This window comes from Falco cherrug, chromosome 3 (genome assembly GCF_023634085.1).
Source record: "Falco cherrug isolate bFalChe1 chromosome 3, bFalChe1.pri, whole genome shotgun sequence".
NCBI lineage: Eukaryota > Metazoa > Chordata > Aves > Falconiformes > Falconidae > Falco > Falco cherrug.
This window is the reverse complement of record NC_073699.1, coordinates 68912958-68929821: the sequence shown is the minus strand read 5'-3', so window position 1 is coordinate 68929821 and position 16864 is coordinate 68912958.

Below are 16864 nucleotides of genomic sequence, written 5' to 3'. Positions count from 1 at the left end.
CTTGTTTAGCCTTTAGAAGTGGCTGCTGTGTACAGCCAACAGGAGCATGTAAAGAAGCTGGCACCAGACTCTTCTTGGAGGTGCAAGGTGGCAGGACAAGAGGGAACAGGTGCAAGCTGGAGCATGGGAAATTCCAACTCAGTATTAAGAAAAAGTTGTATACTGTGAAGAGCAGTGCAACAGGGTCCCAGTGAGGTTATGGAGTCTCTGTCCTTGGAGATATTCAAGCTTGACAGGACAAGACCCTGAGAAATCTGGTCTAATTGAGCCTTCTTTGAGCAGGAGGTTGGACTAAGTGACCTCCATGTCTCAGTGCCAGCATGCAGCCTTTCAAAAATGCCAAGCACGGTTTAAAAATCAGAGAAACACACTGGTCTTTCTTAACTATTATTACTCAAAATACCCAAGTGTTTTTTATAACTGCGGCTATTCTTTATGTGAAAGAGCCAAAAGCCCAAAAGCACATTTTTGGTCTCTATCTAACAAGTGCCCCAACCAGTTGTTTGTAGGCATCTTCTGCTCTAAGTTGAAGCACAGGTTTCACACTCTGGCCGAGCCAAAGCCAACACAGGCTCTGAGGAAGCTGAGGAATGGGGAGAAGAAGAGTTTCATGAATGCCAAGGAACTACAAAGTTGCATTGCCAACAGGATGAATTCTCAGCAAAATTCTTGAATCCCAAAACTTAATCTCCATTTGAACTTCTAGGATAATATGACTCTCCTTTAAACTCTTTGTTGTCTCTATTAGGCTGGGTAGATAAGGGCCCCACCACGCCAGGTGCTGGACAGGACCAGAGTAATAAACTATGCCTGAGCCTGCATTCACACTGTGACCCCTCTGGCCTGCTCTGTAAGAGACCTTCAGGGGCAAGAGTGGACGTCAGTATAATCTATGTCTGCTGTGAGACCTCAACATGAGAAAAAATTGGAATCAAGCCCAATAGTTTGATGCCCTTTGGGATGACTTAGATTATTCCTCCTAAACAAAACCTCAGTGCTGAGAAAACCCTACTGTTTCTCCTTTCTCTGAGGCACAACGGCAAGGATAAGGACAAAAAAAGACCAGCCAAGCACCGGAGGTAAAAAGATTTAAAAAAGAAGCTGTCATGTAACTAGCAGAGAATTACAAAATAAATTCTGCAGAAATACAAAAATAAATGTCTTTTAGGTGTTCAGATGAATAAGACATAGCAAGATTCTAAATAATGTATCACTGTTGTTAGAAGCTTGAATGTTACTGCCTTTTCTCCCCAAAGAAGTAGTATATGTGGCAGATACAAAAGGGTTGTTGTTTTGTCTTTAATGTTGGGGTTTTTTTCAAGAATTATGCCAAGTTGCTGTTTTCAAACACATGTCGATGCCAGAAAGAAATGGGCATGTATCCATCTTGCCTTCAGGCCAAACCATTTAACCAGAACTGGGAATACTGACAAACTTTCCCAACCTCTCTCTCTCTCTCCAGTGCAATTGTATAAAGCAGCCTTTTGCAGATCTCGCTACGAAAATGACTGGTAAAAATATCAAGCTGTGTGCTTCTGTTTATCAAGTGGAAAATTATTTTTAATGCACTTTTGAAGAAAGGTAACAGGTAAGTAGCAAACGTTCTCATGGTCATTATAAAGGGGTATGTGTCAGCCTCCAAATCAATAGCTGGCTCGATGCCATTTACTTCTGAATGGAAACCGACTATTTTTGCAGAGTTCTGCTCACAGCAGCTGAGCATCAATACTAAGTAGTCTGTAGCTATTAGGGAAAAACCGAGCATGACAACACAAATCATGGAGCTCCTGATGAACATCTCTGCACATGGCTGCTTCTTCTAATCACCAGCAGAATTTAATGAGACACCTGCAGTTTATAGACACTCTTGTTCCAACATAAATTGCCCTTAGAGCAAAAAGTCTTCTTTTAAAAAATATTCTCCAGTAAACCATAAACCACAAAGAGTTCATTGTCACTAATAACATCCTCCTCATTAATTTATAATTGTATGAAACCGTATTCCCCCATACATGACCTACAACAGCTCTGAAGATTGTCAAAGGCTATTCAGATCTCCTAATTAGCACAGTTTTCAATCATTTTAGTGTTTGTTAAAACAGCCCTGGAGACCCTAAAACTAACCCCTTGCAATCCTGCAAAAAATAGTAATTCTTCATAAATCTGACCCATATCAGGTGAAGAAGAGAGCTGAATGCATTCCGTGGGTCTCTAGGAGGGAGGAACAAGCTCAGGCAGGTTGGGATTCCTTCTCTGCTTGAAGCTGCAATGGCACCCAGCTGATTGCAGCCATGGATTCTCCTGCCTTACCTTCCTTTTCCACTGCAGTGAGGGGGCAGCTTAGACTGCCAAAAACCACAGTCAGTTCATTAGAATGCCAGAAAGGATAAAGGTAACATATACCTTGTCATACCTTATCGCATTTGCAGAGAGGAGGCAATAAAAACTTTTATTTTCTAATCAACAATGTATTCTTTGCTGCATGGCAGACGAAACAGCATGGCATCTGCGAAAAAGAAAACAAAACTGGCTTCTCCGAATTGGTGAGCTTAGAGAGAGAGAAAAGGCATGTTGCTGAGAATTAGGGATATTATCATCCACCCAGTAAGCAGCTGGAAATCACTGGCATGAATTGCTGTATCTATGGTGTGCCCCAGGGCTTTATTGTCTTGGACCAGAATATGCTGTTGCCACAGCAAAGAAGCCTATCAAACTCCCTTCAGTAGGTGTGCAGGCTTCCCAGGGACTTGACTATGAGCTGTTTTGTTACCATTGATGACATCATTTTGACTTTTTAACATCTGGGATAAATACTTGAGGATCTTTGGTCTAATTTTGTTGCAACCTGCAAATATCTCAGAGTTACCTTCAGGCTTTCCTTAGAAGGCTCCTCAGAAATTGTTAGCCCATTATAAATTGTGGTCTGTGCTAACACAAGCCTGCTGCTTGTAGGAGGAAAAAGATTTGTGGCACTAGTTAGTGGAAGAGCATCTAATAGCAGTATTGAAAAAAGGAATGGAGATTTCATTCTGCTCCTCTTTTGTTGTCAAATATAATCTATTTTTCAGTGGCTGCCTCTCCAGCATTTCATATCCTCTTCCCTCCATGGACAATGGCTGCATTTCACACTATGCCAGCTGGTGTAAATAGACACATCCCCAGTGAAGTTAATGGAGCCGGGGCTTTTTACACAGTCTGAGGATCTGGCATTGAACATTTTAAGCTGGCTGTGCAGTCTCATCAGTTATCAAATGGGACATGTCAGAGAGCCACTGTGAGTCAGACAAAATAGTTGTCTAACAGCCCTGCTATCAGGAAAGCCACAAATGCTCTCACAAAAACAGTTCTGGTGTAGCTGGTATCTTGTACAATATATTCCTTATGGAAATAAAAAGGCAGCACATTTTTATTCCTCGCACATTATTCAGAGGTTTTCTCATTATCAGAACAAGAAAACGTCAGAATAAGTTTATTTAAAAAATGATTTTTTAATAAAGTAAATGGAATCCTCTCAGCTAACTGTAGTGAAAGAGAATAACAATGGAATTTTCATTAAAGAAAACTTATTTTCAAAACAATGCAGACCATTGGGAGAGGAAAATTAGCAGTCAGATCCTCACTGGCTGCAATCTGGCATCGTTCTAGTGACAGACTAACATCTCGTCTAGCATTGCAAGTGAAATTACACAGCCAAGTTGTGCTCTGACATATGCATTTGTTATGCACTACCTCATATTTGTTACTTGTTACCTCAGGGCAGAGAAGTAAATTTATTTTTAGTAATGAGAAATAAGCAGGTGACATCTAACAGCAAACTTCTTGAGGGTTTGTCCTTCTTTAAAAATAAAAAAAGTAGCCTACAAAAAATACACATTTCAGCCTTTAATCAAGCCTCCGTCATTCAAAACCTCATTCCTATGGCCTAGGGGAGTTTTTACATGCTCAGTTCTTACTAAGCACAGGGTCATTTCTGTATCATCTACATCCCCTTTACCACCACAACTGAGTCTAGAGCTGTACAAGGAGTTAGTTGTGTTAGAGGCTTGGCTATCTTGACAAACAAGTTGACAGTCAGCTTCTAGAAGTTGCAATAATATCTTACCTCCAAATTACATTAAGGTAATCTATTGATTTGGATATCTTTTTTCCTCCATGTTTCAGTGTTTTCCCATACTTGAATTGTCTCTATCACTGTTACAGCCCCTAGGACACAGGGGCTAAGAACCCCACAAACATTGATGCATTTATCCTTGAGTGATACCTCTACAAAGCAGAGCTTTGTTACTATTAGGTTTTCCAGGTATTTCAGACCTCCTGATTTTTTTCAGGTGGTGGGATTTCTGTGGAGATCTCTTTGCTTCTCTCCTTCAGTCCTCTCAGAAGTGAAAAGAGGAGTTACAGCAATGACTCCACTGCAGCTGCCGAGACTGGAGGTAAGGTAGACAGGTTAGCTCAGGCACCAAAGTCAGCCTCCCGGGGGTCAAAAGCGAGTTTGGTGCAAGTTCATGTACTTTCCGTTGCAGGCTGTAATGGTGAGGTGGCATTTGGCAGTGTTTCAGAGGAAAGCAGGTGATGAAGTGTGTTGAAACATATACGCAGCAAGCATGAAAGGAGAATCAGGTGAACAAACATCAGATATGGAGTCCAGAGAACAGAAACCCTTTCTTCTATCAGTCAAATCACAGCCAGAGGGTCCAGACCAATTCGTTAAGAAACCCAGAATACCTGAGAAGCACAGGAAAAATCTGAAACTTAGCAGATCTGTTCATCATGAAGCCACTGAAAGAACTTGTGAAAGAAATTACTCGAAGGCATGGAGCAGAGCCAGGGAAAACAGGCAACGACTGACCAGACATTGCAGAAGATTCTGGGGATAAATTGCTCTAGAGAAGTGCAGTGCTTCTTAGGACTGGATTCAAGGGTACTGAAATGTTTCTTGTTCAAAGTCTCCACAGCCAGCTGCTTGGGAATTTTTTTAGCAAGTTTTTAAAGAATGAGAAATAGCAATTAATCACAGTTAATCTTTTGAAAAAAAAAAAAAAAGAAAAAAAAAAGAAAAAGTATCTGCTTTGAGAAATATCCACAGGAACACAAAAATGGCACTGAACAAGTATTTTTGGTTTGGTTTTTTTTTGCCAGGTTACCTACTAGGCTTAGCATCTGGGATCTGTCATGCTGTGGCTGCTCAGCAAAAGGAATGGTCCTGCAGATGCCAAAATATTCATACCTAGGAGCAGCCCTAATTTGTGAGCTGCCTCAAAGCATATAACCTGCAGTTTCCAGAACCCTTTTGCATAACGAGCATTGTAGAAGCCCCAACTCAAATGATGATTTTCAGAGAACAGACTCACCATTTGGAAACTTTGAGCAAAAGGGGACTTTGAGATACAGAACTCCCCGTAACATTTGAGATTCTTCTGTTGCTGTGAATGATGCTCAGTATGCTGCATAAAACAAACTCAGTTTTAGCATCACTCTTTATAGCACTTACAGCTGTGGGCATGCCCTCCATTAACAGAGAGTTTAATAGCTTTGAAGTATTTTTTAATAAACAAAATTTCACATTTTTCAGCACTGTGATCAAAGCATAAGTAATTCTTCTAAACATTTTATTTGAACCAGCATTAGAAATCAATTTGGCATTTGTTGTATCGTTTGCCCCATTCTTATGTAAAAGTCTCCTATTCTGTTTTGTCTATAATTTTATTTTGATTACTGTAATTTTGGTTGCAACTAATCACACACATTAAAAATCAGCTAGCCTTGAGTAAGTCTTTACAAAAAGCTTGGTACTGTGCTGCTCATTCTTAATAATTGATGCATTAATGCACACCTGATTTAAAATGCATGGTACAAATACAAAGTGCAAATTGCAGTGAACCGAACTGCAATCAAGGTTTTCATGGCTCTGCAGTGTGTGGTGTGGTATTCACCCGCTGTAGCCCAGGGGCCAGTAGGCTACATGTCAGTCCTCATTCCTTGATTTATTCCCATTGACTGGCATCCCTGGAGCGGGGCAGGAGCCTTAGTGCATTCACTGGGCACAAATGGCACTGCAAGACTGTATGAACTCAAGAAGACTCAAATCCCGAGGTCTAGTTTCTCACCAACCCGATGCCCTAGAACCCCTCAAGACAAGCACACTCTCCCCTCCAAAAACTCATCTGGTCATTTTATTTTTAAATGATGTTAGATTCTTCTAAAACTGAGGTAGTAACATTTTTTTTTTTTCACAGTTACAATTAGATATGGGCCATATTTGCAGATTCAGAGTCTTTTTATTTCTCTGAGATGCTTGATCCCCAGCGTACCAGGGAAGCATTCTGCAGGCTTTGAAACAAGACTATGATTCCTTGCCGCAGCCGGCACAGCTCTGTAAGACTACGGTCAGAAGCAATTGCTGGATCAGATGCTTAATTTGTACTTGACAATGTTCAAGTCATATGCACAGTGGGTGGGTGGGGGAATTTGATGGCTTTCAGATTGTGCGGGGGAAAGGAAAAACAGACTTTGTTCTGTATTAGGTGTGAAAATGATTAATCTTTTTTATATTCTTTTAAGTTACAACATGGATGTGGAGCGAGAGAGACTTAGATTTTAATCTTTTCACTGAAGTAAAATAATTAAAAGGCTTTCACAAACTCATTTATTCCCGCATGAAATATTCTATTTCAGGCATGTTTGGAAAAGTGCTTCAGAAGTTAGCGATTTAAAGCAAGCAGCTGCATACTGATAACAGGGCAAATATCTCACTGCAGCTTTAGATCATAGGAATCTACTCAGCAAAGGAAACAATTTTTCTCTCTAATTTCAAAAAAACCCCACTGGTTAGCCTGAAATTAAAACACTTATCTGCTTATTTTGCAAAAGAAACATTATGAAAATGGGTCGAAAGAGCTGCAGCTCTTTTAATATCTCACAAACAACAATTTACTGCAAAGAGAAAGCTACTGAATTCTCCCTCCTCTAGTTATTATTCATTTGTTAGGTACTAACAGAAGATGTGCCACTGTTCATGTGGGTATTTTAAATACTGACTACGAACTCTATGCTTACTGTTGAAGTTATTGTCATAGAGGGGTGATTGCAGTGGGTTACACGTGCTCCCAGTGCTCGCTGCAGCGCACCCCAAGCAGTCCCAACTGGTGTCTGCTGGCCTTGCAGTGGAGACTCTATCACCACAAACATCTAATGCAGTAAGTGCTTGTAATGATTTGTTTCCCATGTAATAGCCCACTCTTGTACCTTAACCCCAGACAGCTCAGTTTTATCAAATGATGAAACGTTTTATCACGAGTCAATGTTAGATGGAAAATGTTTTTTGGGAGAACTGGTGATGACTTACAAATCAGTTTGCTCAATCTGTTTTTCTGTCCTTGGACTTGTCAAACATGAAGACAATCAAATCCTGGCAGCATTTACATTTGACGTCCATCTAGAATAACTTACCAGCTCAAAGAATTATCTCAGTCTGACACTTGGGGTCGCTGAGGAATTTTCTGGGACAAAGAGTGCCTGCCAGTGGTGGCAGACTGTCTCAGTCAGGCTCCTTGGGGTAAAAACAGCTTCTCTCTGCTGTGAGAAGTTTCACCAACAGATGTCTACCGTAACATGTGGGCCCATGATTTTCTTGGCAACTATTTAAAACCATGTTTTTTCAAAATTATTTCCATACTCACTCAATAGTTGGACATTTGGAGTTTGGCAGACTTGGAGAAAAAGGTGTGCAAGAGAATGAGGGTTCAGAAAGTCACACTCACGTTATCAGTATTTTAATTTGCCCTGAACTCAGACTTAAGCCCAGAAGGAATCATTAAACATTGTAATATTCTGTAGATCATTTCCTTTATACAGTTATCCTTTGTTGAGGCCTCAACAATGTTTGTTTGATTACTCATTTCTTCCATGTGAGATTTGATTGTTGATTTGAAGACATCCAGACATGGAAAGCCCTCCAATTCTCTTTGTGGTTTGTTCCAATGGCTAATCACTCTCACTTGTTTCTCAATTAAATCTGTCTGATGCTGGCTTTCAGCCATCTATTCGTACAGTGTCTCCATGAAGTAAGACAGCTTTGGGTAAGTCAGGGCCAGGCATTGGCAAGCTACATCCACTCAAGAAAAATGCTCTGCAAGAATGGTTGTTAGCATTTTTAATTATAAACTCCTCATATATTTATTTAAATGAATTGAAATAAAACCCCCACATTAGTGAATTAGTGTTTTATATAGCATTCTAAAAGGCATTGAGCACTAGATGAGCATATGGTTTTATTTTCATATTTCTCTAGGCAGGTATTATTGAGAATTGGCAAAATAAAAAACCCTATGTATGTATTCTCCTGCTTTGTATATCAAACATCTACATTCTTATCTACCTCGAGTGTCTGTTTATGAAATTAGAGAAATCCACTGTCTAGGGAGTAGGCCAGAACAGCACTGGAAACTCAAAAGAAATACCAGCTGACGGTCTGGCTGACTGAAGAGGATGAAATAAAACTCAAAGCTTCACCTGTCTCTAACAAAACTCATAGGGGGAAAACCTTAAAGAACCAACCATGGCATTCAATACCTGTATTTTCATTCCAAAGCTGTTTCTTCTCTGACAACTCTACCACCCTGAAATCATGATGGACAGAGGAACTGAGCCCTCAGATGCCCAGAAGAAACAGGAATTACTCAAAAATGCAGAAAACACAGCAGAGAGAAGAAAAAAAATCTGCGTCTGCATCCACTGAAATCTATGGAAGTTTTGCTCTCAATGCTAACGCATGCTTTACTGCTTAGACTGAAATATTTTTTCTACAGAGTCCCCTCAGATTCAAGAGCTGTTAATGTCACTCCCTATGTCAATGTCACTGTGCTCAGGTGGGTCCACCTGCTGTCTGTTTACAGGCTGAGTTCAGAAGGATGGCACCATAAGGTCATACTGAAAACCTGAGACAATAATGCCTTGTAAATCCACAAACCTCAAAGCCCACAAAGATGTAAAATGAAGCAGGGAGCCCAGGGGCAAGGGCAGGAAAAGTAAAAATACTTTAAAAAAGCCTCAAACAACCTGCAAAGTACTGCTCTAGGTTACTGTCATCTTTTTGAGTTTCAAAGACCCCTACAAGACAAACTAGCCAAGATTTATTTTAATAATTGAGACAATGGTCTAGCTTGTTGTTGTTCTCCACCATTGAAAGACAACACTGCACACTTAACTAATTGTTGTGAATGAATCAATTACACAATTACCATTAGTGCAGTTATCCGATTATGCCTTTTCACACAGCTAAGGGAAATCAAAGACAATCTGTGTACGTTAATGTGCTGCACCTTTTCTGCAGGATACTCTGGCATTATATTAAGCAGTATTTCTAGAGACTGCCTGCAGCAGATTTAAATTCTGCTTGGGTTGAATAAAGGAAAGATAATGTTACTTCAGTCTCTTCGAGTCATCTGGGCTTTGTTTTGATCATATTTCAGGAATATTCACATGCTTCCCATACATACTGTAAGAATATTTTTGTAACATAAAGTTCTCCTTTCTAAGGTCATTTATTTTAGTCTCAATGCAGCCACGCTGATAAATGGGAGATGAAGGGGCATGGGAACTTACTTCCCCATTTAATCACAAACTCTAAGCAAAAAAAATGCACTCCCCAAGTACCAAGAATAATTTTGGGCCAAATCTTACATATGGAAAACTCCCACGACTTAATTATCAGAGTCAAGAACTACAGGATTCACCTCTAAGGCCACCTCTATCCCTTTTATAGGGGGTAGCTGAGGCTGAAGCGCTCCTGTAACCATACCACAGCCCTTTAGGGCACCCCGGCAGACCCTGAGCATGGGGTCTACCTCCAAGCCCTCGCAGCTCTCCCCCAGTTCGTTTACATGATACGCATCCAGGGCCCTAATTACTTGCCCACCCATAGGTGGCTCTGCTTGGCTTATATTACTATTTACCACCACCATTAACACAAAAGGAAGGAGGTGGGGAAGCCCAGTCCTGAGCTCCCTGCATTAGCCACCAGCAGCCAGAAGCGGGTGTTGAATGGGGCAAGAAGCATGTGCACCCTTAGGTTTTCCTTGAGCACCTGCGCAGACATAGATTTTATTCCATTGGAAAGGTCAAAGTCCATTGGTATTGCCGCAAATAAAAACACTTTGGCTTTCCTCATTCCCATGTTTTGCTCAGACCTAAGCAACAGGGCTACAAAGAAGTGTACTCTCATGGCCTCAGTGCCCTGTGAAATCTCAGTCCAGTGTGGGATATCCTGGAAGCTACCATGGAGCCAGGCCCGCCACGAAGGCTGTGAGACGACTTGCCACGGCAGAAGAAGCACAAACAAGACTATCTGCTTTTCTAAAAAAGCCAACGAAACCGTACTGAGCCCAACGAAACCCACTGCAGGACATTTTGTGATCAGGGCTGCCACTAAGGGTAAGTCTGAAGGATGGCCCCTACAAGAAGGCAAGGAATAATGGACTAAAAGCTTGAAAACACAGAAACGAGCTGCTTGTAGAGCTGTGCCAGGCTACCGGCTAGTGTCAGTCACAGATCCACCTCCTCTGTGTTTTCTTAGCTGTCATGTTTTCTATACATCTCCTCACTGGGTAGTTCCAGTGGTGCCTAATGGGAACCAAGCTGTGCGGTAGGCACAGCCACCATGAACTTTCTTCTTAGATGGCTTTTGTGTCAACACTAGCTCTGGCAGCTATGGTGTCATTTTGCTGGTATATCTGTCGCCCCATCCTGGGATGCTACAGGATCATTTTCCAGATATCTACACAACTGGAAGAATATACTTCTTGGCAGCAATCACTGATCATTGGGCGTAAATGTATGTAGGAGCCAGCAGAAAGGTGGTGGTGCAGTCAGGGGAAGAGCATCATCTCTCTGAAATCAGCAGCAAATTCCCTCAGCCTCTTACCCCAGAAAAGCCATTGCTGTAAAGGACAAGTCTCAAGGTCCCACTCTCAAAGGTCTCTTCATAACAAATCTTGGAAGAGTAGACAACTGGCAAACTTCTTGGTCCTCCCTGGATCTTTGCTTGGGCCGATACAAGTGTGGAAACCAAGGCAGGGCTAAGAAAACACTGATTAATGACAGAGAGTTCTGGCTGGGAAACTACGAAAACATCAGACTGGGGTAAGACTGTGGGAGAGAGTGAGCCTTGTGGGAGAGCCTGGTGCTGTCTGACTTTCTGGGGCACACCAGGCTGTTTGGAAACAGATTTCTGGCATGTACTCACAGACAGAATTAGCTGGTGCCTGGCCCAGGGGGGAATTGGTGTCATGCAACTCATGTAGCACTATCAACCAACCTGGATAAACACTGCAAGCCTGGGATGGGGAAATGGAGGCATTAGGGGAGGCAGCTGGCTGGGCAGGGCCTGGGTACCAAGCCAAATCAGCTCCTTAGAGCAAATAGTTTGCATTCAAACAAGGACCATCCCTGTTGAGATCTTTTCCGATGCTGTATAGAGTGGCTGTGGGAAGCACTGGCTTGCTCAAAAACAACATCGAGGCTGAGTCTGAGGATGGGAGTGTGACAGGTGCCTTCTGCGGCTGCAGGCACAGGAGCACGGGGCACACACAAGTCATATTGCCCTGCACCAGCTTTTCCTGCTGCTGCTGATGGGGAAGATCCATGTTCAGTGCAGCCACTGGTACAGGAATGGGGAGCTATGTTTGAGTGTAGGGGGGAGGCAGAGGGACAGGAGAGATGGTCCTGCTGTCCAACCAAGGTTGCAGCCATATCGTCCTGCTGGGAGCCCTGCCACCATGAGGATGCCTGCCCACAGGCGAAGCTGGTGCTGGCACTCCTGGCCAGGGAGACGCTGCCAGGGACAGAGACACCCTGAGGCACGGACACCCCAAGGGTCCGTGGCTGTGTGTGACCTACTCAGGAACAGAACAGGCGGAAAAGCAGTAAGCAGCAAAGAGCAGAAAACATCATCATGAATGGGAGTGTGTAGCTGTGTGAGACAACACATTGCAAACACAACCAGGAAACAATAGAAACTGATGCAGAAAGGACAAGGATAAAGACATGAGCAAGCATATCAGCAGAATACCTATGCTCGCAGTTTTATTTTAAGTCAAAATATTTTTCCCCCTAAGAATAAAAGTTAGAAGGGAAAGGTAAAAGAAATCTAAAGTGCATGGCTATGAATGAAATACCTCAATCTCAAAAGACTGACCAACATGGGAAAAATAAAGCTTATTTCAATTCTCATTAGATTCCCTTTTAAAAAGACACCTGGCTCTGACATTCTGAATTAATTTAATCACATTTATCCTATTAAGCAAGAGTGAACAACCTAAACCGTATGAAAATTGTTGCTGGCCCAATATGACTCACTAGGAATGAAAGCCAGCCCCATTAATTAGTTTCTGTAGAGCATTCCCAAAAGTGCATTATTCACACTGAAGTTCTAAGTACATTGTAGTTCATGAGGCAGAGGTGGGGAGACCCTCATTCAGATGCAGGCAGAGAGCTGCTCCTTTGGCCTGAGCAGGTATATACTTGTGGGAGAGGGGAGTGACAAAAATAACACAGAATTCAGTAGGATTGATTAATTAGCTGCAACGTAAGTGCCACCATAATCATAAAGGGAGGCATGATTAAATGTGCAAAGAACTCAGTGGGAATCAGGTGACCCAGAATCAGTTATAAATTTTGATGCTTACCAGCTCTCTGTTCCTATCCATAGCCTGTGCCTCTGACTATGTGTCTCTTTTGTCTGTTTGAGCTCATCAGAAGTGTCATATCCAGTGATGCTGTGGGACTTCCAAATTTTCACAGACTTTCTGAGCTTACGTGACTGTTATATCAAAAAGTGATAATAAAAGACAATATATCTTAATGAAATAGTGAGTTGCTGCATAAATATTTTATCCTATGTTCACAAAAATATAAAAAATGGTGCATTCTGTGCTAATCCTTTTTTTGCAATGAACATGTTAAAAGGCTGCTGTGTTATTATTCTGAACTATTCTGAAAATAATCACCCTGATTATGCAGTAGTAGGCATGTACAGTTGATTTGAAGGAGCTAAACTTTGCATCAAATTTCCCCTGGGTACTGTCTGAAACTGCGCAATAAATGAGTGTTGCTGTAACTTAAACAGGTACTGACTCTTCGGAGACATGAAAATAAAAATGTTGTGGTGTTAAAACATAGCCCTGACAGGTCTATTACACTCTTCACAAAGTGTGATAGTTTTCTTCTAACAGTAGCTGTCATAAAAATTAATGATGCATACTTTCAATGTTAGCTCATTACTGATGCACAACTCAGTAGGTTCAGATGAGATTCCAGCTAGATGGGTATGACCTCGGCGTGTAGGGGAATGGGCTTAGTTCACCAACAAGCTTTCCTTCTGTGTATCTTCATTTTTCTACTTAATTTACAGAGACTTCCTGTGAGATCTTCCACTCTGTGTTCTCCTTTCCAGCTGCCAATAACAGTGCTTCAGATCTCCATCTTGGGCTAAAACCCCCATAGGATAGCATAAGAATAGAGTGGGTTTTTTAACTGAATTTTGGAGAACAATATAAATATTTTAAGCTGTGAAGCAGAAAAAAACCCTTTCTTCTACAGCACATTTTAAACTTTCTAGCAATATTTGAAAAGATTCAAGCAGATGAGAACTTTCTTCCATAAAGATGCAAAGGTATACAGCCCTCAGAGTATTGAAACTCCCAGTTATTTACTGTTATCATAAATTCCCACTGGCTTATTATCACCAACTAACAATTCAGAAAGTAAGTAGTTTCTAGCCTTTTAATTTGGACTCATTTAAAAGTAATTAATCTCTGTGGTTGTATGCCAAACGTGTAAACCAGCTTTCTAAAGGTGTGTCTGTGATTTAACACGACTTCTTGCCCGCTCCCGACCAGTCGCTCCCTCCATCCCGGAGAAAGCCTGAGAAAGTAGGTAAAACCGGCATCCTGAGCCAGGGGCCGGCAGCTTTGGCTCTGCCAAGGGAGCACAGGATGGGAGGGAGCCCAGTTCAGCTGGGGCCTCAGATCTCAGCAGACGCATGCACACTGATAGCTAGTGGATATATGCACATCCAGTAATTCCCAGTACAGACGAAATCCTGAAACTGGTGTTACCTCTACATCTGAATGGCAGTTCACACGACTTGAGCTTACACAGCTAATGTCAATTGATTCACCTCTAAATGAGAATTAATGAAGATGTATGCTTAATACCAAGCTGGGCTGGCTGGGTGCCCAGGTATTGGGAGCTATGCGTTTTCCATTACTGGAATGCGTTTATTCTCACTGGTGTGTAGAATTTGGATTTTATTGTTATTCTTTCTAAATCAAAAAAAAAACCCAAACCACCACAACAGCAGAGGCAGAATGTCCAATTAATACTTTAAGACTGAAGAATAATAACCCAAGTGTGGTGAATGGAACAAAGTGCTCACTTGGTCTGGGTGGCATTTTAGTAAGGGCATTCCTAAAGGAGCTGTCAGATCCGATACAAAATGAAATGCTTTCGTCAGCCTTCAAAGCATCTGATCTCCCAGAAAACAAAACCTCATGGAACAGTCTTACTTAAGTCTCTCTTTCATTAGAAAGAGCACTACAGAAATATCCTGGCTAACAAATGTTTGAATTTATGCAGACTTCGGTTATTCACAATGCTGGTCACAGACGTTAAAAGTTGCACAGTAAGGAGCATTTCCATAATATGGAAAGAAGGAAAACAGACCCTCTGTGAAACAGATAGCGTTCTGCTTTACAGAGGGTCCGTTTTCTTTCTTTCCATATTATTTTCCATTATATGAATGCTAGAAGAAGACATGAAGTTAACTTTCTGACAATTTTTTCTTTTGAAGACTGAAAACTACACATTATCATTTTGAATTATGACTTATCGCCCTTTCTTCCTTCCTCAGCAGTTTAATTTTGCTTCATTTACCTCAACTGCTTTGAAATATCCCAGAGCCATGCAGCTCCAGTTGCAATAAAAATATTTCTACTTCTTAATATAATAAAAAAATTAGCATAAAAAGTTAAATAGGTATCTGCATTTATTTTGGACATGTAGGCATAGGTATCTTTTGCTAGCGTCTCCCAGTGGAATAACCCTTCTTATTTTTATTCTGGAAAGCACTGCGGCACTGAGCAGCCTTAGCTGCTGGTACTGGTCACTGGTGGAACTGAGACAGGTGGCCAGCTGCTTAGTAAGATGAATATTTATTCTTCATAAAATCTGAGCTGCAACATTTTGCATAAGTAAGGGAAAAGCATTTTACTGGACTGCGGAAGCCAAAAAGCACATAACCAGATGCCTTATGTTTATTTATGTTAAGGTTCACCTTTGGATCATCTACTCAGGTGGCCCTGCCAGCTACCAGGCAGGCCTACAGCGTGCAGCCCCGATGCGTTGGAACCAGTAGGTCCTGGCATGTAGAAAAGAGTGAAAGTTTTACTTTCACTACTAAGTTGGCATCACCACAGATTTCATACCATAGCCACAGTGCAAGCTGCAACTACCCGCACACTTGGCTAACTGTTGATTTATTTAAATGGTAGTTGATGGTTTAATAGTATTTAATTAAGCTCTTATACCGATAGACAGCACAGTCCAAACCAGCTAAGCTTTGGAGCCTGTGCCTGTTGATGTAAATGGAGTTTTGTGTTGTGGACAAGGGAACTGGAATGACAAAATGAAAATTCTCTCTCGCACATCACCCCCTGGTACCTGGCACAAGAACTACCAAACACTGCTGCCCGATCTGGACTGCCTGTACTAGAAGATTTTTCAGATTACACATACTCTGCATGAAACATTTGTAATGAAAGATAGCTCTGTGCGTGTGTGTGTGTGTATGTGTATACATGTACACGTGCTCTAACGCACATACATATGTGTGTGTGCCTGTATTTACACACATATTGGGCTGGTCTCACACTGGAACAAAACTGTGTCTGTTCCCAAAAGTGATTATTTGATCCCAGACAAGGAGTTTCATCCCGCAGGAAGATCAGAGGTATTATCTTTCAATACTTTTGAACTTCTTTTGCTGGAGCAAGCTTAAATCCTTTTTATGTATTGGGTTTAATAAGAAATTTGTTGTCACTGTTTTGAACAATAAAAGAATCATTGCAAGAAGATACGTGTGTTCCTGGTGGAACTGTAAACTCTTTGGGAACAATTTTCACATCTTTTCCAGCAATGTTAGACTGCTTTGCCCCAGATTCTAATGCTACTCTGGGGCGATTAAGCTCTTCAGAGGTTGCATGAAGTTCTGCACAGAACCCAGGGAAAACATACTTGCTCATCCTTGCTGACTGTGGGCCAGCAAAACTACACAGTTTTGTGAAGAAACAGAACACTCATCTCCAGAGCTGGGACAAAATTGTTTTCCTGAACTAGTAGAGATGCCACAATTCTTCAACACACTGTTCTCCATGAAACTAGGGTGAACACGTTGATGCAAATAAGCATGTTGCCCAAAGTCTTTACATCGCTGTATTTACTAAATTACTTTGTGATGTAGTGACATAGTACTTTCAGAAGTCTTAATCTGACTATTTACACCAAAGGAACTAAACAGCAAGCTTCCCTGCAGTTGTAAGCACCTATAAAATAGTTTTTAACTTCTAAGTTCAGATTTGACAGAGAACTTGAGCATATGCCAATTTAAAGTATGTAAAAAGTCCCTCCAGTTTACATCTGTGAAGACAATGGAGGATAAGAACGCTGTCAATTTATGAAAATATGTGAGAAAAGATCACTTTCTGGAAGAGCATATTTACTAAAAAATGTGAACTCATTATGAATAACTCGACTCAACAAATACTTTCTGAATCTGCTAATACAATGGCCAAAGAAAGCTTTCACAAGT